The sequence below is a fragment of the Argiope bruennichi genome, chromosome 7 (assembly GCF_947563725.1).
Source record: "Argiope bruennichi chromosome 7, qqArgBrue1.1, whole genome shotgun sequence".
NCBI classification, from domain to species: domain Eukaryota; kingdom Metazoa; phylum Arthropoda; class Arachnida; order Araneae; family Araneidae; genus Argiope; species Argiope bruennichi.
The window spans coordinates 10530428-10553593 of NC_079157.1; the positions used below are offsets into that span (position 1 = coordinate 10530428).

The window sequence follows — 23166 nt, forward strand, 5'->3', positions numbered from 1 at the left end:
ACCCGGGATCGAACCAGGGACCTTTAGATCTTCATTCTAACGCTCTCCCAACTGAGCTATTTCGGCACGCCTAGGAGAAATCGGAAAGCAGCTTTACCAGAATGAAACTGGAAAGAATCAGCACGATGTTATTTGTTCATAAAAGGACGAGAGAAGATACATCTAAGGAAGAATTGTGTTACTCAGCGAATGTGGTTTGTCAAGATTTCTAAAGTCAATCGAAAGCGCACATGTAGAATTATTAGTGTTATCCAATAAAAATAAAAAGATTATTGATATATCACAAACTCCCCTGCGGTGAATCGAACCCCGGTCTCCCGCGTCTAAGTCGGAGATACTGACCACTATACTACCGAGGACAGTTACGCTTGCCGAAACCCGGGATCGAACCAGGGACCGTTAGATCTTCAGTCTAACGCTCTTCCAACTGAGCTATTTCGGCACGCCTAGGAGAAATCGGAAAGCATCTTTACCAGAATGAAATTGGAAAGAATCAGCAAGATGCTATTTGTTCATAAAAGGACGAGAGAAGATACATCTAATAAAGAATTATGTTACTCAGCGAATGTGGTTTGTCAAGATTTCTAAAGTCAATCGAAAGCGCACATGTAGAATTATTAGTGTTATCCAATAAAACTATAAAGATTATTGATATATCACAAACTCCCCGGCGGGGAATCGAACCCCAGTCTCCCGCTTTTCAGGCGGGGATACTGATCACTATACTGCCGAGGACAGTTACGCTTGCTGAAACCCGGGATCGAACCAGGGACCTTTAGATCTTCATTCTAACGCTCTCCCAACTGAGCTATTTCGGCACGCCTAGGAGAAATCGGAAAGCAGCTTTACCAGAATGAAACTGGAAAGAATCAGCACGATGTTATTTGTTCATAAAAGGACGAGAGAAGATACATCTAAGGAAGAATTGTGTTACTCAGCGAATGTGGTTTGTCAAGATTTCTAAAGTCAATCGAAAGCGCACATGTAGAATTATTAGTGTTATCCAATAAAAATATAAAGATTATTGATATATCACAAACTCCCCGGCGGGGAATCGAACCCCAGTCTCCCGCTTTTCAGGCGGGGATACTGACCACTATACTACTTTGGACAGTTACGCTTGCTGAAACCCGGAATCGAACCAGGGACCTTTAGATCTTCAGTCTAACGCTCTCCCAACTGAGCTATTTCGGCACGCCTAGGAGAAATCGGAAAGCAGCTTTACCAGAATGAAACTGGAAAGAATCAGCAAGATGTTATTTGTTCATAAAAGGACGAGAGAAGATACATTAAGGAAGAATTGTGTTACTCAGCGAATGTGGTTTGTCAAGATTTCTAAAGTCAATCGAAAGCGCACATGTAGAATTATTAGTGTTATCCAATAAAAATAAAAAGATTATTGATATATCACATACTCCCCGACGGGGAATCGAACCCCAGTCTCCCGCTTTTCAGGCGGGGATACTGACCACTATACTACCGAGGACAGTTACGCTTGCCGAAACCCGGGATCGAACCAGGGACCTTTAGATATTCAGTCTAACGCTCGCCCAACTGAACTATTTCGGCACGCCTAGGAGAAATCGGAAAGCAGCTTTACCAGAATGAAATTGGAAAGTATCAGCAAGATGTTATTTGTTCATAAAAGGACGAGAGAAGATACATCTAATAAAGAATTGTGTTACTCAGCGAATGTGGTTTGTCAAGATTTCTAAAGTCAATCGAAAGCGCACATGTAGAATTATTAGTGTTATCCAATAAAAATAAAAAGATTAATGTTATATCGCAAACTCCCCGGCGGGGAATCGAACCCCGGTCTCCCGCGGGACAGGCTGGGATACTGACCACTATACTACCGAGGACAGTTACGCTTGCCGAAACCCGGGATCGAACAAGGGACCGTTAGATCTTCAGTCTAACGCTCTCCCAACTGAGCTATTTCGGCACGCCTAGGAGAAATCGAAAAGCAGCTTTTCCAGATTGAAACTGGAAAGAATCAGCAAGATGTTATTTGTTCATAAAAGGACGAGAGAAGATACATCTAAGGAAGAATTGTGTTACTCAGCGAATGTGGTTTGTCAAGATTTCTAAAGTCAATCGAAAGCGCACATGTAGAATTATTAGTGTTATCCCATAAAAAGATTATTGATATATCACAAACTCTCCGGCGGGGAATCGAACCCCAGTCTCCCGCTTTTCAGGCTGGGATACTGACCATTATACTACCGAGGACAATTACGCTTGCAGAAACCCGGGATCGAACCAGGGACATTTAGAACTTCAGTCTCACGCTCGCCCAACTGAACTGTTTCGGCACGCCTAGGAGAAATCGGAAAGCATCTTTACCAGAATGAAATTGGAAAGAATCAGCAAGATGCTATTTGTTCATAAAAGGACGAGAGAAGATACATCTAAGGAAGAATTGTGTTACTCAGCGAATGTGGTTTCTCAAGATTTCTAAAGTCAATCGAAAGCGCACATGTAAAATTATTAGTGTTATCCAATAAAAATAAAAAGATTATTGATATATAACAAACTCCCCGGAGGGGAATCGAACCCCAGTCTCCCGCTTTTCAGGCGGGGATACTGACCACTATACTACCGAGGACAGTTACGCTTGCCGAAACCAGGGATCGAACCAGGGACCTTTAGATCTTCAGTATAACGCTCGCCCAACTGAACTATTTCGGCACGCCTAGGAGAAATCGGAAAGCAGCTTTACCAGAATGAAATTGGAAAGAATCAGCAAGATGTTATTTGTTCATAAAAGGACGAGAGAAGATACATCTAATAAAGAATTGTGTTACTCAGCGAATGTGGTTTGTCAAGATTTCTAAAGTCAATCGAAAGCGCACATGTAGAATTATTAGTGTTATCCAATAAAAATAAAAAGATTAATGTTATATCGCAAACTCCCCGGCTTGGAATCGAACCCCGGTCTCCAGCGTGACAGGCGGGGATACTGACCACTATACTACCGAGGACAGTTACGCTTGCCAACACCAAGGATCGAACCAAGGACCTTTAGATCTTCAGTCTAACGCTCTCCCAACTGAACTATTTCGGCACGCCTAGGAGCGATCGGAAAGCAGCTTTACCAGAATGAAATTGGAAAGAATCAGCAAGATGTTATTTGTTCATAAAAGGACGAGAGAAGATACATCTAAGGAAGGATTGTGTTACTCAGCGAATGTGGTTTGTCAAGATTTCTAAAGTCAATCGAAAGCGCACATGTAGAATTATTAGTGTTATCCAATAAAAATAAAAAAGATTAAAGAAATATAGCAAACTCGACGGCGGGAAATCGAACCCCGGTCTCCCGCGTGACAGGTGGGGATACTGACCACTATACTACCGAGGACAGTTACGCTTGCCCAAACCCGGGATCGAACCACGGACCTTTAGATCTTCAGTCTGATGCACTCCCAACTGAGCTATTTCGGCACGCCTAGGAGAAATCGGAAAGCAGCTTTACCAGAATGAAATTGGAAAGAATGGGCAAGATGTTATTTGTTCATAAAAGGACGAGAGAAGATACATCTAAGGAAGAATTGTGTTACTCAGCGAATGTGGTTTGTCAAGATTTCTAAAGTCAATCGAAAGCGCACATGTAGAATTATTAGTGTTATCCAATAAAAATAAAAAGATTATTGATATATCACAAACTCCCCGGTGGGGAATCGAACCCCGGTCTCCCGCGTGACAGGCGGGGATACTGACCAATATACTACCGAGGACAGTTACGCTTGAATAAACCCGGGATCGAACCAGGGACCGTTAGATCTTCAGTCTAACGCTCTCCCAACTGAGCTATTTCGGCACGCCTAGGAGAAATCGGAAAGCAGCTTTTCCAGAAGGAAACTTTAAAGAATGTGCAAAATGTTATATTTTCATAAAAGGACGAGAGAAGATACATCTAAGGAAGAATTGTATTACTCAGCGAATGTGGTTTGTCAAGATTTCTAAAGTCAATCGAAAGAGCACATGTAGAATTATTAGTGTTATCCAATAAAAATAAAAAGATTAAAGAAATATCGCAAACTCACCGGCGGGGAATCGAACCCCGGTCTCCCACGTGACAGGCGTCGATACTGACCACTATACTAACGAGGACAGTTACGCTTGCCGAAACCCGGGATCGAACCAGGGACCGTTAGATCTTCAGTCTAACGCTCTCCCAACTGAGCTATTTCGTCACGCCTAGAAGAAATCGGAAAGCAGCTTTTCCAGAATGAAACTTTAAAGAATGTGCAAGATGTTATTTGTTCATAAAAGGACGGGAGAAGATACATCTAAGGAAGAATTGTGTTACTCAGCGAATGTGGTTTGTCAAGATTTCTAAAGTCAATCGAAAGCGCACATGTAGAATTATTAGTGTTATCCAATAAAAATAAAAAGATTATTGATATATCACAAACTCCCCTGCGGGGAATCGAACCCCGGTCTCCCGCGTCTCAGTCGGAGATACTGACCACTATACTACCGAGGACAGTTACGCTTGCCGAAACCCGGCATCGAACCAGGGACCTTTAGATCTTCAGTCTAACGCTCTCCCAACTGAGCTATTTCGGCACGCCTAGGAGAAATCTGAAAGCAGCTTTACCAGAATGAAATTGGAAAGAATCAGCAAGATGTTATTTGTTCATAAAAGGACGAGAGAAGATACATCTAATAAAGAATTGTGTTACTCAGCGAATGTGGTTTGTCAAGATTTCTAAAGTCAATCGAAAGAGCACATGTAGAATTATTAGTGTTATCCAATAAAAATAAAAAGATTATTGATATATCATAAACTCCCCTGCGGGGAATCGAACCCCGGTCTCCCGCGTCTCAGTCGGAGATACTGACCACTATACTATCGAGGGCAGTTACGCTTGCCGAAACCCGGCATCGAACCAGGGACCTTTAGATCTTCAGTCTAACGCTCTCCCAACTGAGCCATTTCGGCACGCCTAGGAGAAATCGGAAAGCAGCTTTACCAGAATGAAACTGGAAAGAATCAGCAAGATGTTATTTGTTCATAAAAGGACGAGAGAAGATACATCTAAGGAAGAATTGTGTTACTCAGCGAATGTGGTTTGTCAAGATTTCTAAAGTCAATAGAAAGCGCACATGTAGAATTATTAGTGTTATCCCATAAAAAGATTATTGATATATCACAAACTCTCCGGCGGGGAATCGAACCCCAGTCTCCCGCTTTTCAGGCTGGGATACTGACCATTATACTACCGAGGACAATTACGCTTGCAGAAACCCGGGATCGAACCAGGGACCTTTAGAACTTCAGTCTCACGCTCGCCCAACTGAACTGTTTCGGCACGCCTAGGAGAAATCGGAAAGCATCTTTACCAGAATGAAATTGGAAAGAATCAGCAAGATGCTATTTGTTCATAAAAGGACGAGAGAAGATACATCTAATAAAGAATTATGTTACTCAGCGAATGTGGTTTGTCAAGATTTCTAAAGTCAATCGAAAGCGCACATGTAGAATTATTAGTGTTATCCAATAAAACTATAAAGATTATTGATATATCACAAACTCCCCGGCGGGGAATCGAACCCCAGTCTCCCGCTTTTCAGGCGGGGATACTGATCATTATACTGCCGAGGACAGTTACGCTTGCTGAAACCCGGGATCGAACCAGGGACCTTTAGATCTTCATTCTAACGCTCTCCCAACTGAGCTATTTCGGCACGCCTAGGAGAAATCGGAAAGCAGCTTTACCAGAATGAAACTGGAAAGAATCAGCACGATGTTATTTGTTCATAAAAGGACGAGAGAAGATACATCTAAGGAAGAATTGTGTTACTCAGCGAATGTGGTTTGTCAAGATTTCTAAAGTCAATCGAAAGCGCACATGTAGAATTATTAGTGTTATCCAATAAAAATAAAAAGATTATTGATATATCACAAACTCCCCTGCGGTGAATCGAACCCCGGTCTCCCGCGTCTAAGTCGGAGATACTGACCACTATACTACCGAGGACAGTTACGCTTGCCGAAACCCGGGATCGAACCAGGGACCGTTAGATCTTCAGTCTAACGCTCTTCCAACTGAGCTATTTCGGCACGCCTAGGAGAAATCGGAAAGCATCTTTACCAGAATGAAATTGGAAAGAAGCAGCAAGATGCTATTTGTTCATAAAAGGACGAGAGAAGATACATCTAATAAAGAATTATGTTACTCAGCGAATGTGGTTTGTCAAGATTTCTAAAGTCAATCGAAAGCGCACATGTAGAATTATTAGTGTTATCCAATAAAACTATAAAGATTATTGATATATCACAAACTCCCCGGCGGGGAATCGAACCCCAGTCTCCCGCTTTTCAGGCGGGGATACTGATCACTATACTGCCGAGGACAGTTACGCTTGCTGAAACCCGGGATCGAACCAGGGACCTTTAGATCTTCATTCTAACGCTCTCCCAACTGAGCTATTTCGGCACGCCTAGGAGAAATCGGAAAGCAGCTTTACCAGAATGAAACTGGAAAGAATCAGCACGATGTTATTTGTTCATAAAAGGACGAGAGAAGATACATCTAAGGAAGAATTGTGTTACTCAGCGAATGTGGTTTGTCAAGATTTCTAAAGTCAATCGAAAGCGCACATGTAGAATTATTAGTGTTATCCAATAAAAATATAAAGATTATTGATATATCACAAACTCCCCGGCGGGGAATCGAACCCCAGTCTCCCGCTTTTCAGGCGGGGATACTGACCACTATACTACTTTGGACAGTTACGCTTGCTGAAACCCGGAATCGAACCAGGGACCTTTAGATCTTCAGTCTAACGCTCTCCCAACTGAGCTATTTCGGCACGCCTAGGAGAAATCGGAAAGCAGCTTTACCAGAATGAAACTGGAAAGAATCAGCAAGATGTTATTTGTTCATAAAAGGACGAGAGAAGATACATTAAGGAAGAATTGTGTTACTCAGCGAATGTGGTTTGTCAAGATTTCTAAAGTCAATCGAAAGCGCACATGTAGAATTATTAGTGTTATCCAATAAAAATAAAAAGATTATTGATATATCACATACTCCCCGACGGGGAATCGAACCCCAGTCTCCCGCTTTTCAGGCGGGGATACTGACCACTATACTACCGAGGACAGTTACGCTTGCCGAAACCCGGGATCGAACCAGGGACCTTTAGATATTCAGTCTAACGCTCGCCCAACTGAACTATTTCGGCACGCCTAGGAGAAATCGGAAAGCAGCTTTACCAGAATGAAATTGGAAAGTATCAGCAAGATGTTATTTGTTCATAAAAGGACGAGAGAAGATACATCTAATAAAGAATTGTGTTACTCAGCGAATGTGGTTTGTCAAGATTTCTAAAGTCAATCGAAAGCGCACATGTAGAATTATTAGTGTTATCCAATAAAAATAAAAAGATTAATGTTATATCGCAAACTCCCCGGCGGGGAATCGAACCCCGGTCTCCCGCGGGACAGGCTGGGATACTGACCACTATACTACCGAGGACAGTTACGCTTGCCGAAACCCGGGATCGAACAAGGGACCGTTAGATCTTCAGTCTAACGCTCTCCCAACTGAGCTATTTCGGCACGCCTAGGAGAAATCGAAAAGCAGCTTTTCCAGATTGAAACTGGAAAGAATCAGCAAGATGTTATTTGTTCATAAAAGGACGAGAGAAGATACATCTAAGGAAGAATTGTGTTACTCGGCGAATGTGGTTTCTCAAGATTTCTAAAGTCAATCGAAAGCGCACATGTAAAATTATTAGTGTTATCCAATAAAAATAAAAAGATTATTGATATATAACAAACTCCCCGGAGGGGAATCGAACCCCAGTCTCCCGCTTTTCAGGCGGGGATACTGACCACTATACTACCGAGGACAGTTACGCTTGCCGAAACCAGGGATCGAACCAGGGACCTTTAGATCTTCAGTATAACGCTCGCCCAACTGAACTATTTCGGCACGCCTAGGAGAAATCGGAAAGCAGCTTTACCAGAATGAAATTGGAAAGAATCAGCAAGATGTTATTTGTTCATAAAAGGACGAGAGAAGATACATCTAATAAAGAATTGTGTTACTCAGCGAATGTGGTTTGTCAAGATTTCTAAAGTCAATCGAAAGCGCACATGTAGAATTATTAGTGTTATCCAATAAAAATAAAAAGATTAATGTTATATCGCAAACTCCCCGGCTTGGAATCGAACCCCGGTCTCCAGCGTGACAGGCGGGGATACTGACCACTATACTACCGAGGACAGTTACGCTTGCCAACACCAAGGATCGAACCAAGGACCTTTAGATCTTCAGTCTAACGCTCTCCCAACTGAACTATTTCGGCACGCCTAGGAGCGATCGGAAAGCAGCTTTACCAGAATGAAATTGGAAAGAATCAGCAAGATGTTATTTGTTCATAAAAGGACGAGAGAAGATACATCTAAGGAAGGATTGTGTTACTCAGCGAATGTGGTTTGTCAAGATTTCTAAAGTCAATCGAAAGCGCACATGTAGAATTATTAGTGTTATCCAATAAAAATAAAAAAGATTAAAGAAATATAGCAAACTCGACGGCGGGAAATCGAACCCCGGTCTCCCGCGTGACAGGTGGGGATACTGACCACTATACTACCGAGGACAGTTACGCTTGCCCAAACCCGGGATCGAACCAGGGACCTTTAGATCTTCAGTCTGATGCACTCCCAACTGAGCTATTTCGGCACGCCTAGGAGAAATCGGAAAGCAGCTTTACCAGAATGAAATTGGAAAGAATGGGCAAGATGTTATTTGTTCATAAAAGGACGAGAGAAGATACATCTAAGGAAGAATTGTGTTACTCAGCGAATGTGGTTTGTCAAGATTTCTAAAGTCAATCGAAAGCGCACATGTAGAATTATTAGTGTTATCCAATAAAAATAAAAAGATTATTGATATATCACAAACTCCCCGGTGGGGAATCGAACCCCGGTCTCCCGCGTGACAGGCGGGGATACTGACCAATATACTACCGAGGACAGTTACGCTTGAAGAAACCCGGGATCGAACCAGGGACCGTTAGATCTTCAGTCTAACGCTCTCCCAACTGAGCTATTTCGGCACGCCTAGGAGAAATCGGAAAGCAGCTTTTCCAGAAGGAAACTTTAAAGAATGTGCAAAATGTTATATTTTCATAAAAGGACGAGAGAAGATACATCTAAGGAAGAATTGTATTACTCAGCGAATGTGGTTTGTCAAGATTTCTAAAGTCAATCGAAAGAGCACATGTAGAATTATTAGTGTTATCCAATAAAAATAAAAAGATTAAAGAAATATCGCAAACTCACCGGCGGGGAATCGAACCCCGGTCTCCCACGTGACAGGCGTCGATACTGACCACTATACTAACGAGGACAGTTACGCTTGCCGAAACCCGGGATCGAACCAGGGACCGTTAGATCTTCAGTCTAACGCTCTCCCAACTGAGCTATTTCGTCACGCCTAGAAGAAATCGGAAAGCAGCTTTTCCAGAATGAAACTTTAAAGAATGTGCAAGATGTTATTTGTTCATAAAAGGACGGGAGAAGATACATCTAAGGAAGAATTGTGTTACTCAGCGAATGTGGTTTGTCAAGATTTCTAAAGTCAATCGAAAGCGCACATGTAGAATTATTAGTGTTATCCAATAAAAATAAAAAGATTATTGATATATCACAAACTCCCCTGCGGGGAATCGAACCCCGGTCTCCCGCGTCTCAGTCGGAGATACTGACCACTATACTACCGAGGACAGTTACGCTTGCCGAAACCCGGCATCGAACCAGGGACCTTTAGATCTTCAGTCTAACGCTCTCCCAACTGAGCTATTTCGGCACGCCTAGGAGAAATCTGAAAGCAGCTTTACCAGAATGAAATTGGAAAGAATCAGCAAGATGTTATTTGTTCATAAAAGGACGAGAGAAGATACATCTAATAAAGAATTGTGTTACTCAGCGAATGTGGTTTGTCAAGATTTCTAAAGTCAATCGAAAGAGCACATGTAGAATTATTAGTGTTATCCAATAAAAATAAAAAGATTATTGATATATCATAAACTCCCCTGCGGGGAATCGAACCCCGGTCTCCCGCGTCTCAGTCGGAGATACTGACCACTATACTATCGAGGGCAGTTACGCTTGCCGAAACCCGGCATCGAACCAGGGACCTTTAGATCTTCAGTCTAACGCTCTCCCAACTGAGCTATTTCGGCACGCCTAGGAGAAATCGGAAAGCAGCTTTACCAGAATGAAATTGGAAAGAATCAGCAAGATGTTATTTGTTCATAAAAGGACGAGAGAGGATACATCTAATAAAGAATTGTGTTACTCAGCGAATGTGGTTTGTCAAGATTTCTAAAGTCAATCGAAAGAGCACATGTAGAATTATTAGTGTTATCCAATAAAAATAAAAAGATTAATGTTATCTCGCAAACTCCAAGGCGGGGAATCGAACCCCGGTCTCCCGCGTGACAGGCGGGGATAATGACCACTATACTACCGAGGAAAGTTACGCTTGCCGAAACCCGGGATCGAACCAGGGACCGTTAGATCTTCAGTCTAACGCTCTCCCAACTGAGCCATTTCGGCACGCCTAGGAGAAATCGGAAAGCAGCTTTACCAGAATGAAACTGGAAAGAATCAGCAAGATGTTATTTGTTCATAAAAGGACGAGAGAAGATACATCTAAGGAAGAATTGTGTTACTCAGCGAATGTGGTTTGTCAAGATTTCTAAAGTCAATCGAAAGCGCACATGTAGAATTATTAGTGTTATCCCATAAAAAGATTATTGATATATCACAAACTCCCCGGCGGGGAATCGAACCCCAGTCTCCCGCTTTTCAGGCTGGGATACTGACCACTATACTACCGAGGACAATTACGCTTGCAGAAACCCGGGATCGAACCAGGGACCTTTAGAACTTCAGTCTCACGCTCGCCCAACTGAACTGTTTCGGCACGCCTAGGAGAAATCGGAAAGCAGCTTTACCAGAATGAAATTGGAAAGAATCAGCAAGATGCTATTTGTTCATAAAAGGACGAGAGAAGATACATCTAATAAAGAATTATGTTACTCAGCGAATGTGGTTTGTCAAGATTTCTAAAGTCAATCGAAAGCGCACATGTAGAATTATTAGTGTTATCCAATAAAACTATAAAGATTATTGATATATCACAAACTCCCCGGCGGGGAATCGAACCCCAGTCTCCCGCTTTTCAGGCGGGGATACTGACCACTATACTGCCGAGGACAGTTACGCTTGCTGAAACGCGGGGTCGAACCAGGGACCTTTAGATCTTCATTCTAACGCTCTCCCAACTGAGCTATTTCGGCACGCCTAGGAGAAATCGGAAAGCAGCTTTACCAGAATGAAACTGGAAAGAATCAGCACGATGTTATTTGTTCATAAAAGGACGAGAGAAGATACATCTAAGGAAGAATTGTGTTACTCAGCGAATGTGGTTTGTCAAGATTTCTAAAGTCAATCGAAAGCGCACATGTAGAATTATTAGTGTTATCCAATAAAAATAAAAAGATTATTGATATATCACAAACTCCCCTGCGGTGAATCGAACCCCGGTCTCCCGCGTCTAAGTCGGAGATACTGACCACTATACTACCGAGGACAGTTACGCTTGCCGAAACCCGGGATCGAACCAGGGACCGTTAGATCTTCAGTCTAACGCTCTTCCAACTGAGCTATTTCGGCACGCCTAGGAGAAATCGGAAAGCAGCTTTTCCAGAATGAAACTGGAAAGAATCAGCAAGATGTTATTTGTTCATAAAAGGACGAGAGAAGATACATCTAAGGAAGAATTGTGTTACTCAGCGAATGTGGTTTCTCAGGATTTCTAAAGTCAATCGAAAGCGCACATGTAGAATTATTAGTGTTATCCAATAAAAATAAAAAGATTATTGATATATAACAAACTCCCCGGCGGGGAATCGAACCCCAGTCTCCCGCTTTTCAGGCGGGGATACTGACCACTATACTACCGAGGACAGTTACGCTTGCCGAAACCCGGGATCGAACCTTGACCTTTAGATCTTCAGTCTAACGCTCGCCCAACTGAACTATTTCGGCACGCCTAGGAGAAATCGGAAAGCAGCTTTACCAGAATGAAATTGGAAAGAATCAGCAAGATGTTATTTGTTCATAAAAGGACGAGAGAAGATACATCTAATAAAGAATTGTGTTACTCAGCGAATGTGGTTTGTCAAGATTTCTAAAGTCAATCGAAAGCGCACATGTAGAATTATTAGTGTTATCCAATAAAAATATAAAGATTATTGATATATCACAAACTCCCCGGCGGGGAATCGAACCCCAGTCTCCCGCTTTTCAGGCGGGGATACTGACCACTATACTACTTTGGACAGTTACGCTTGCTGAAACCCGGAATCGAACCAGGGACCTTTAGATCTTCAGTCTAACGCTCTCCCAACTGAGCTATTTCGGCACGCCTAGGAGAAATCGGAAAGCAGCTTTACCAGAATGAAACTGGAAAGAATCAGCAAGATGTTATTTGTTCATAAAAGGACGAGAGAAGATACATTAAGGAAGAATTGTGTTACTCAGCGAATGTGGTTTGTCAAGATTTCTAAAGTCAATCGAAAGCGCACATGTAGAATTATTAGTGTTATCCAATAAAAATAAAAAGATTATTGATATATCACATACTCCCCGACGGGGAATCGAACCCCAGTCTCCCGCTTTTCAGGCGGGGATACTGACCACTATACTACCGAGGACAGTTACGCTTGCCGAAACCCGGGATCGAACCAGGGACCTTTAGATATTCAGTCTAACGCTCGCCCAACTGAACTATTTCGGCACGCCTAGGAGAAATCGGAAAGCAGCTTTACCAGAATGAAATTGGAAAGTATCAGCAAGATGTTATTTGTTCATAAAAGGACGAGAGAAGATACATCTAATAAAGAATTGTGTTACTCAGCGAATGTGGTTTGTCAAGATTTCTAAAGTCAATCGAAAGCGCACATGTAGAATTATTAGTGTTATCCAATAAAAATAAAAAGATTAATGTTATATCGCAAACTCCCCGGCGGGGAATCGAACCCCGGTCTCCCGCGGGACAGGCTGGGATACTGACCACTATACTACCGAGGACAGTTACGCTTGCCGAAACCCGGGATCGAACAAGGGACCGTTAGATCTTCAGTCTAACGCTCTCCCAACTGAGCTATTTCGGCACGCCTGGGAGAAATCGGAAAGCAGCTTTTCCAGATTGAAACTGGAAAGAATCAGCAAGATGTTATTTGTTCATAAAAGGACGAGAGAAGATACATCTAAGGAAGAATTGTGTTACTCAGCGAATGTGGTTTCTCAAGATTTCTAAAGTCAATCGAAAGCGCACATGTAAAATTATTAGTGTTATCCAATAAAAATAAAAAGATTATTGATATATCACAAACTCCCCGGAGGGGAATCGAACCCCAGTCTCCCGCTTTTCAGGCGGGGATACTGACCACTATACTACCGAGGACAGTTACGCTTGCCGAAACCAGGGATCGAACCAGGGACCTTTAGATCTTCAGTATAACGCTCGCCCAACTGAACTATTTCGGCACGCCTAGGAGAAATCGGAAAGCAGCTTTACCAGAATGAAATTGGAAAGAATCAGCAAGATGTTATTTGTTCATAAAAGGACGAGAGAAGATACATCTAATAAAGAATTGTGTTACTCAGCGAATGTGGTTTGTCAAGATTTCTAAAGTCAATCGAAAGCGCACATGTAGAATTATTAGTGTTATCCAATAAAAATAAAAAGATTAATGTTATATCGCAAACTCCCCGGCTTGGAATCGAACCCCGGTCTCCAGCGTGACAGGCGGGGATACTGACCACTATACTACCGAGGACAGTTACGCTTGCCAACACCAAGGATCGAACCAAGGACCTTTAGATCTTCAGTCTAACGCTCTCCCAACTGAACTATTTCGGCACGCCTAGGAGCGATCGGAAAGCAGCTTTACCAGAATGAAATTGGAAAGAATCAGCAAGATGTTATTTGTTCATAAAAGGACGAGAGAAGATACATCTAAGGAAGGATTGTGTTACTCAGCGAATGTGGTTTGTCAAGATTTCTAAAGTCAATCGAAAGCGCACATGTAGAATTATTAGTGTTATCCAATAAAAATAAAAAAGATTAAAGAAATATAGCAAACTCGACGGCGGGAAATCGAACCCCGGTCTCCCGCGTGACAGGTGGGGATACTGACCACTATACTACCGAGGACAGTTACGCTTGCCCAAACCCGGGATCGAACCAGGGACCTTTAGATCTTCAGTCTGATGCACTCCCAACTGAGCTATTTCGGCACGCCTAGGAGAAATCGGAAAGCAGCTTTACCAGAATGAAATTGGAAAGAATGGGCAAGATGTTATTTGTTCATAAAAGGACGGGAGAAGATACATCTAAGGAAGAATTGTGTTACTCAGCGAATGTGGTTTGTCAAGATTTCTAAAGTCAATCGAAAGCGCACATGTAGAATTATTAGTGTTATCCAATAAAAATAAAAAGATTATTGATATATCACAAACTCCCCGGTGGGGAATCGAACCCCGGTCTCCCGCGTGACAGGCGGGGATACTGACCAATATACTACCGAGGACAGTTACGCTTGAAGAAACCCGGGATCGAACCAGGGACCTTTAGATCTTCAGTCTAACGCTCTCCCAACTGAGCTATTTCGGCACGTCTAGGAGAGATCGGAAAGCAGCTTTACGAGAATGAAACTGGAAAGAATCAGCAAGATGTTATTTGTTCATAAAAGGACGAGAGAAGATACATCTAATACAGAATTGTGTTACTCAGCGAATGTGGTTTGTCAAGATTTCTAAAGTCAATCGAAAGCGCACATGTAGAATTATTAGTGTTATCCAATAAAAATAAAAAGATTAATGTTATATCGCAAACTCCCCTGCGGGGAATCGAACCCCGGTCTCCCGCGTGACAGGCGGGGATACTGACCACTATACTACCGAGGACAGTTACGCTTGCCAACACCAAGGATCGAACCAAGGACCTTTAGATCTTCAGTCTAACGCTCTCCCAACTGAACTATTTCGGCACGCCTAGGAGCGATCGGAAAGCAGCGTTACCAGATTGAAATTGGAAAGAATCAGCAAGATGTTATTTGTTCATAAAAGGACGAGAGAAGATACATCTAAGGAAGAATTGTGTTACTCAGCGAATGTGGTTTGTCAAGATTTCTAAAGTCAATCGAAAGCGCACATGTAGAATTATTAGTGTTATCCAATAAAAATAAAAAGATTGAAGAAATATAGCAAACTCCCCGGCGGGGAATCGAACCCCGGTCTCCCGCGTGACAGGTGGGGATACTGACCACTATACTACCGAGGACAGTTACGCTTGAAGAAACCCGGGATCGAACCAGGGACCGTTAGATCTTCAGTCTAACGCTCTCCCAACTGAGCTATTTCGGCACGCCTAGGAGAAATCGGAAAACAGCTTTACCAGAATGAAACTGGAAAGAATCAGCAAGATGTTATTTGTTCATAAAAGGACGAGAGAAGATACATCTAATAAAGAATTGTGTTACTCAGCGAATGTGGTTTATCAAGATTTCTAAAGTCAATCGAAAGCGCACATGTAGAATTATTAGTGTTATCCAATAAAAATAAAAAGATTAAAGAAATATCGCAAACTCCCCGGCGGGGAATCGAACCCCGGTCTCCCACGTGACAGGCGGGGATACTGACCACTATACTACCGAGGACAATTACGCTTGCCGAAACCCGGGATCGAACCAGGGACCTTTAGATCTTCAGTCTAACGCTCTCCCAACTGAGCTATTTCGGCACGCCTAGGAGAAATCGGAAAGCAGCTTTACCAGAATGAAATTGGAAAGAATCAGCAAGATGTTATTTGTTCATAAAAGGACGAGAGAAGATACATCTAAGGAAGAATTGTGTTACTCAGCGAATGTGGTTTGTCAAGATTTCTAAAGTCAATAGAAAGCGCACATGTAGAATTATTAGTGTTATCCAATAAAAATAAAAAGATTATTGATATATCACAAACTCCCCGGCGGTAATCGAACCCCAGTCTCCCGCTTTTCAGGCGGGGATACTGACCACTATACTACCGAGGACAATTACGCTTGCAGAAACCCGGGATCGAACCAGGGACCTTTAGAACTTCAGTCTCACGCTCGCCCAACTGAACTGTTTCGGCACGCCTAGGAGAAATCGGAAAGCAGCTTTACCAGAATGAAATTGGAAAGAATCACCAAATGTTATTTGTTCATAAAAGGACGAGAGAAGATACATCTAAGGAAGAATTGTGTTACTCAGCGAATGTGGTTTGTCAAGATTTCTAAAGTCAATCGAAAGCGCACATGTAGAATTATTAGTGTTATCCAATAAAAATAAAAAGATTATTGATATATCACAAACTCCCCGGCGGGGAATCGAACCCCGGTCTCCCGCGTGACAGGCGGGGATACTGACCAATATACTACCGAGGACAGTTACGCTTGAAGAAACCCGGGATCGAACCAGGGACCTTTAGATCTTCAGTCTAACGCTCACCCAACTGAGCTATTTCGGCACGCCTAGGAGAGATCGGAAAGCAGCTTTACGAGAATGAAACTGGAAAGAATCAGCAAGATGTTATTTGTTCATAAAAGGACGAGAGAAGATACATCTAATACAGAATTGTGTTACTCAGCGAATGTGGTTTGTCAAGATTTCTAAAGTCAATCGAAAGCGCACATGTAGAATTATTAGTGTTATCCAATAAAAATAAAAAGATTAAAGAAATATAGCAAACTCGACGGCGGGAAATCGAACCCCGGTCTCCCGCGTGACAGGTGGGGATACTGACCACTATACTACCGAGGACAGTTACGCTTGCCCAAACCCGGGATCGAACCAGGGACCTTTAGATCTTCAGTCTGATGCACTCCCAACTGAGCTATTTCGGCACGCCTAGGAGAAATCGGAAAGCAGCTTTACCAGAATGAAATTGGAAAGAATGGGCAAGATGTTATTTGTTCATAAAAGGACGAGAGAAGATACATCTAAGGAAGAATTGTGTTACTCAGCGAATGTGGTTTGTCAAGATTTCTAAAGTCAATCGAAAGCGCACATGTAGAATTATTAGTGTTATCCAATAAAAATAAAAAGATTATTGATATATCACAAACTCCCCGGTGGGGAATCGAACCCCGGTCTCCCGCGTGACAGGCGGGGATACTGACCAATATACTACCCAGGACAGTTACGCTTGAAGAAACCCGGGATCGAACCAGGGACCTTTAGATCTTCAGTCTAACGCTCTCCCAACTGAGCTATTTCGGCACGTCTAGGAGAGATCGGAAAGCAGCTTTACCAGAATGAAACTGGAAAGAATCAGCAAGATGTTATTTGTTCATAAAAGGACGAGAGAAGATACATCTAAGGAAGAATTGTGTTACTCAGCGAATGTGGTTTCTCAGGATTTCTAAAGTCAATCGAAAGCTCACATGTAGAATTATTAGTGTTATCCAATAAAAATAAAAAGATTATTGATATATAACAAACTCCCCGGCGGGGAATCGAACCCCAGTCTCCCGCTTTTCAGGCGGGGATACTGACCACTATACTACCGAGGACAGTTACGCTTGCCGAAACCCGGGATCGAACCTTGACCTTTAGATCTTCAGTCTAACGCTCGCCCAACTGAACTATTTCGGCACGCCTAGGAGAAATCGGAAAGCAGCTTTACCAGAATGAAATTGGAAAGAATCAGCAAGATGTTATTTGTTCATAAAAGGACGAGAGAAGATACATCTAATAAAGAATTGTGTTACTCAGCGAATGTGGTTTGTCAAGATTTCTAAAGTCAATCGAAAGCGCACATGTAGAATTATTAGTGTTATCCAATAAAAATATAAAGATTATTGATATATCACAAACTCCCCGGCGGGGAATCGAACCCCAGTCTCCCGCTTTTCAGGCGGGGATACTGACCACTATACTACTTTGGACAGTTACGCTTGCTGAAACCCGGAATCGAACCAGGGACCTTTAGATCTTCAGTCTAACGCTCTCCCAACTGAGCTATTTCGGCACGCCTAGGAGAAATCGGAAAGCAGCTTTACCAGAATGAAAATGGAAAGAATCAGCAAGATGTTATTTGTTCATAAAAGGACGAGAGAAGATACATTAAGGAAGAATTGTGTTACTCAGCGAATGTGGTTTGTCAAGATTTCTAAAGTCAATCGAAAGCGCACATGTAGAATTATTAGTGTTATCCAATAAAAATAAAAAGATTATTGATATATCACATACTCCCCGACGGGGAATCGAACCCCAGTCTCCCGCTTTTCAGGCGGGGATACTGACCACTATACTACCGAGGACAGTTACGCTTGCCGAAACCCGGGATCGAACCAGGGACCTTTAGATATTCAGTCTAACGCTCGCCCAACTGAACTATTTCGGCACGCCTAGGAGAAATCGGAAAGCAGCTTTACCAGAATGAAATTGGAAAGTATCAGCAAGATGTTATTTGTTCATAAAAGGACGAGAGAAGATACATCTAATAAAGAATTGTGTTACTCAGCGAATGTGGTTTGTCAAGATTTCTAAAGTCAATCGAAAGCGCACATGTAGAATTATTAGTGTTATCCAATAAAAATAAAAAGATTAATGTTATATCGCAAACTCCCCGGCGGGGAATCGAACCCCGGTCTCCCGCGGGACAGGCTGGGATACTGACCACTATACTACCGAGGACAGTTACGCTTGCCGAAACCCGGGATCGAACAAGGGACCGTTAGATCTTCAGTCTAACGCTCTCCCAACTGAGCTATTTCGGCACGCCTGGGAAAAATCGGAAAGCAGCTTTTCCAGATTGAAACTGGAAAGAATCAGCAAGATGTTATTTGTTCATAAAAGGACGAGAGAAGATACATCTAAGGAAGAATTGTGTTACTCAGCGAATGTGGTTTCTCAAGATTTCTAAAGTCAATCGAAAGCGCACATGTAAAATTATTAGTGTTATCCAATAAAAATAAAAAGATTATTGATATATAACAAACTCCCCGGAGGGGAATCGAACCCCAGTCTCCCGCTTTTCAGGCGGGGATACTGACCACTATACTACCGAGAACAGTTACGCTTGCCGAAACCAGGGATCGAACCAGGGACCTTTAGATCTTCAGTATAACGCTCGCCCAACTGAACTATTTCGGCACGCCTAGGAGAAATCGGAAAGCAGCTTTACCAGAATGAAATTGGAAAGAATCAGCAAGATGTTATTTGTTCATAAAAGGACGAGAGAAGATACATCTAATAAAGAATTGTGTTACTCAGCGAATGTGGTTTGTCAAGATTTCTAAAGTCAATCGAAAGCGCACATGTAGAATTATTAGTGTTATCCAATAAAAATAAAAAGATTAATGTTATATCGCAAACTCCCCGGCTTGGAATCGAACCCCGGTCTCCAGCGTGACAGGCGGGGATACTGACCACTATACTACCGAGGACAGTTACGCTTGCCAACACCAAGGATCGAACCAAGGACCTTTAGATCTTCAGTCTAACGCTCTCCCAACTGAACTATTTCGGCACGCCTAGGAGCGATCGGAAAGCAGCTTTACCAGAATGAAATTGGAAAGAATCAGCAAGATGTTATTTGTTCATAAAAGGACGAGAGAAGATACATCTAAGGAAGGATTGTGTTACTCAGCGAATGTGGTTTGTCAAGATTTCTAAAGTCAATCGAAAGCGCACATGTAGAATTATTAGTGTTATCCAATAAAAATAAAAAAGATTAAAGAAATATAGCAAACTCGACGGCGGGAAATCGAACCCCGGTCTCCCGCGTGACAGGTGGGGATACTGACCACTATACTACCGAGGACAGTTACGCTTGCCCAAACCCGGGATCGAACCAGGGACCTTTAGATCTTCAGTCTGATGCACTCCCAACTGAGCTATTTCGGCACGCCTAGGAGAAATCGGAAAGCAGCTTTACCAGAATGAAATTGGAAAGAATGGGCAAGATGTTATTTGTTCATAAAAGGACGAGAGAAGATACATCTAAGGAAGAATTGTGTTACTCAGCGAATGTGGTTTGTCAAGATTTCTAAAGTCAATCGAAAGCGCACATGTAGAATTATTAGTGTTATCCAATAAAAATAAAAAGATTATTGATATATCACAAACTCCCCGGTGGGGAATCGAACCCCGGTCTCCCGCGTGACAGGCGGGGATACTGACCAATATACTACCGAGGACAGTTACGCTTGAAGAAACCCGGGATCGAACCAGGGACCTTTAGATCTTCAGTCTAACGCTCTCCCAACTGAGCTATTTCGGCACGTCTAGGAGAGATCGGAAAGCAGCTTTACGAGAATGAAACTGGAAAGAATCAGCAAGATGTTATTTGTTCATAAAAGGACGAGAGAAGATACATCTAATACAGAATTGTGTTACTCAGCGAATGTGGTTTGTCAAGATTTCTAAAGTCAATCGAAAGCGCACATGTAGAATTATTAGTGTTATCCAATAAAAATAAAAAGATTAATGTTATATCGCAAACTCCCCTGCGGGGAATCGAACCCCGGTCTCCCGCGAGACAGGCGGGGATACTGACCACTATACTACCGAGGACAGTTACGCTTGCCAACACCAAGGATCGAACCAAGGACCTTTAGATCTTCAGTCTAACGCTCTCCCAACTGAACTATTTCGGCACGCCTAGGAGCGATCGGAAAGCAGCGTTACCAGATTGAAATTGGAAAGAATCAGCAAGATGTTATTTGTTCATAAAAGGACGAGAGAAGATACATCTAAGGAAGAATTGTGTTACTCAGCGAATGTGGTTTGTCAAGATTTCTAAAGTCAATCGAAAGCGCACATGTAGAATTATTAGTGTTATCCAATAAAAATAAAAAGATTGAAGAAATATAGCAAACTCCCCGGCGGGGAATCGAACCCCGGTCTCCCGCGTGACAGGTGGGGATACTGACCACTATACTACCGAGGACAGTTACGCTTGAAGAAACCCGGGATCGAACCAGGGACCGTTAGATCTTCAGTCTAACGCTCTCCCAACTGAGCTATTTCGGCACGCCTAGGAGAAATCGGAAAACAGCTTTACCAGAATGAAACTGGAAAGAATCAGCAAGATGTTATTTGTTCATAAAAGGACGAGAGAAGATACATCTAATAAAGAATTGTGTTACTCAGCGAATGTGGTTTATCAAGATTTCTAAAGTCAATCGAAAGCGCACATGTAGAATTATTAGTGTTATCCAATAAAAATAAAAAGATTAAAGAAATATCGCAAACTCCCCGGCGGGGAATCGAACCCCGGTCTCCCACGTGACAGGCGGGGATACTGACCACTATACTACCGAGGACAATTACGCTTGCCGAAACCCGGGATCGAACCAGGGACCTTTAGATCTTCAGTCTAACGCTCTCCCAACTGAGCTATTTCGGCACGCCTAGGAGAAATCGGAAAGCAGCTTTACCAGAATGAAATTGGAAAGAATCAGCAAGATGTTATTTGTTCATAAAAGGACGAGAGAAGATACATCTAAGGAAGAATTGTGTTACTCAGCGAATGTGGTTTGTCAAGATTTCTAAAGTCAATAGAAAGCGCACATGTAGAATTATTAGTGTTATCCAATAAAAATAAAAAGATTATTGATATATCACAAACTCCCCGGCGGTAATCGAACCCCAGTCTCCCGCTTTTCAGGCGGGGATACTGACCACTATACTACCGAGGACAATTACGCTTGCAGAAACCCGGGATCGAACCAGGGACCTTTAGAACTTCAGTCTCACGCTCGCCCAACTGAACTGTTTCGGCACGCCTAGGAGAAATCGGAAAGCAGCTTTACCAGAATGAAATTGGAAAGAATCACCAAATGTTATTTGTTCATAAAAGGACGAGAGAAGATACATCTAAGGAAGAATTGTGTTACTCAGCGAATGTGGTTTGTCAAGATTTCTAAAGTCAATCGAAAGCGCACATGTAGAATTATTAGTGTTATCCAATAAAAATAAAAAGATTATTGATATATCACAAACTCCCCGGCGGGGAATCGAACCCCGGTCTCCCGCGTGACAGGCGGGGATACTGACCAATATACTACCGAGGACAGTTACGCTTGAAGAAACCCGGGATCGAACCAGGGACCTTTAGATCTTCAGTCTAACGCTCACCCAACTGAGCTATTTCGGCACGCCTAGGAGAGATCGGAAAGCAGCTTTACGAGAATGAAACTGGAAAGAATCAGCAAGATGTTATTTGTTCATAAAAGGACGAGAGAAGATACATCTAATACAGAATTGTGTTACTCAGCGAATGTGGTTTGTCAAGATTTCTAAAGTCAATCGAAAGCGCACATGTAGAATTATTAGTGTTATCCAATAAAAATAAAAAGATTAAAGAAATATAGCAAACTCGACGGCGGGAAATCGAACCCCGGTCTCCCGCGTGACAGGTGGGGATACTGACCACTATACTACCGAGGACAGTTACGCTTGCCCAAACCCGGGATCGAACCAGGGACCTTTAGATCTTCAGTCTGATGCACTCCCAACTGAGCTATTTCGGCACGCCTAGGAGAAATCGGAAAGCAGCTTTACCAGAATGAAATTGGAAAGAATGGGCAAGATGTTATTTGTTCATAAAAGGACGAGAGAAGATACATCTAAGGAAGAATTGTGTTACTCAGCGAATGTGGTTTGTCAAGATTTCTAAAGTCAATCGAAAGCGCACATGTAGAATTATTAGTGTTATCCAATAAAAATAAAAAGATTATTGATATATCACAAACTCCCCGGTGGGGAATCGAACCCCGGTCTCCCGCGTGACAGGCGGGGATACTGACCAATATACTACCGAGGACAGTTACGCTTGAAGAAACCCGGGATCGAACCAGGGACCTTTAGATCTTCAGTCTAACGCTCTCCCAACTGAGCTATTTCGGCACGTCTAGGAGAGATCGGAAAGTAGCTTTACGAGAATGAAACTGGAAAGAATCAGCAAGATGTTATTTGTTCATAAAAGGACGAGAGAAGATACATCTAATACAGAATTGTGTTACTCAGCGAATGTGGTTTGTCAAGATTTCTAAAGTCAATCGAAAGCGCACATGTAGAATTATTAGTGTTATCCA

General features: G+C 42.5%; 6 non-coding genes across 6 annotated transcripts; all 6 read right to left on the minus strand.

The window, feature by feature from the left end:
- Positions 1–369: 369 nt before the first annotated feature.
- Trnaf-gaa (transfer RNA phenylalanine (anticodon GAA)) lies at positions 370–442 on the minus strand. The gene has a single exon. It is a non-coding gene; the product is annotated as a tRNA-Phe (tRNA).
- Positions 443–5997: 5555 nt separating this feature from the next.
- On the minus strand, positions 5998–6070 carry Trnaf-gaa (transfer RNA phenylalanine (anticodon GAA)). Its single transcript has one exon. It is a non-coding gene; the product is annotated as a tRNA-Phe (tRNA).
- Positions 6071–10509: 4439 nt separating this feature from the next.
- On the minus strand, positions 10510–10582 carry Trnaf-gaa (transfer RNA phenylalanine (anticodon GAA)). The gene has a single exon. It is a non-coding gene; the product is annotated as a tRNA-Phe (tRNA).
- Positions 10583–11631: 1049 nt separating this feature from the next.
- Positions 11632–11704, minus strand: Trnaf-gaa (transfer RNA phenylalanine (anticodon GAA)). Its single transcript has one exon. It is a non-coding gene; the product is annotated as a tRNA-Phe (tRNA).
- A 4062-nt stretch (positions 11705–15766) lies between these two features.
- On the minus strand, positions 15767–15839 carry Trnaf-gaa (transfer RNA phenylalanine (anticodon GAA)). Its single transcript has one exon. It is a non-coding gene; the product is annotated as a tRNA-Phe (tRNA).
- Positions 15840–21403: 5564 nt separating this feature from the next.
- Trnaf-gaa (transfer RNA phenylalanine (anticodon GAA)) lies at positions 21404–21476 on the minus strand. Its single transcript has one exon. It is a non-coding gene; the product is annotated as a tRNA-Phe (tRNA).
- Between the last annotated feature and the right edge of the window lie 1690 nt (positions 21477–23166).